This window comes from Emiliania huxleyi (genome assembly GCF_000372725.1).
Source record: "Emiliania huxleyi CCMP1516 unplaced genomic scaffold EMIHUscaffold_252, whole genome shotgun sequence".
NCBI classification, from domain to species: domain Eukaryota; phylum Haptophyta; order Isochrysidales; family Noelaerhabdaceae; genus Emiliania; species Emiliania huxleyi.
Genome location: NW_005200155.1, coordinates 17577 through 18641, shown reverse-complemented (window position 1 = coordinate 18641; position 1065 = coordinate 17577).

Below are 1065 nucleotides of genomic sequence, written 5' to 3'. Positions count from 1 at the left end.
GGAGAGGCAGATCGACGCCGCGCTCTTGGCGGTCAGCATTGGCGAAGACGGCGATGGTGGCTCCGCCTCTGCCGCCGCGAGAGGGCTGCCCGCCTCCTCCGACGCCTCGTCCGCCCCCGCCGCTGCCGAGGCTCTCCTCGCGGCCGGCAGCGCGACACACGACGGCTGGAGGCCGCCGATCGCGCGGCAGGCCGGTGCGTCGGAGGTGGACGATGCGCTCGTGGCGCTCGGCGCCGGCGTGCTGCTCTCCCGCTGCCGCAGCCAGCAGCGCGGGCTGGCCGCTCCCCGCTCGCAGACGGCCGCGGAGGAGGGCGGCGGCGGTGAGGGGGGGGCCGCGGGCGGCGGGTCTTTCCCTGCAGGCAGGGAGAGCACCACGGACGGCGCGGGAGGGGGAGCGGGCGACGACGACGGCGGTGGCGGCGGCGGCAGGAGCGGTGATGCTGCGGCGCCTTCCTCGGAGCGGAGTCTGTACGTGAGCGATCGCCCGAGCACGCTGTACGGCGAAGGGTCCTATTCGCCGGACGAGGAGGCGAGCCGAGAGATGCAGCCGAGATGTAGCCCTGCTCGCCGGAGGAGGAGCCGGGACCAGGCAGGGCACTTGCCTTGCACTTTGATGCGTGTGCACTTGAGGTGTGGCCGCGGGGAAGGCCTCCCGTCTGCCCTCCATGACGTTGCGATGCGGGGGAGAGGGACACACCTCGAGCTGCGCATGCCTCGAACCCTCAGGTCAACCGCGCCTCGTGGTTCAAGTACGCACTCGAGATCGGAAACGCGCGCCGCGGGGGATGTGGAGCCGCTGCTCTGGCGGGGCAAGATTCGGTCGAGATTGTGCCGAGACCGTGGCTCTGTAGGTGCCACTCGCCAAGGAGCTCTGCACGACCGACCAAGAGGCCGCGCAGGCACTCCCAGCCCCCCTTCACCTTCTCATTATTTTTTTATTTTCTTTTTTCTTCTTTCTTTTTTTTCTTCTCCTTCTTTCTTCCTTCTCTTTTCTTTTTTTCTCCCTCCTTTTTTTCCTTTCTCTTTCTCTCTTTCTCCCTCTTCTCCCTTTTTTCCTTTCCTTTT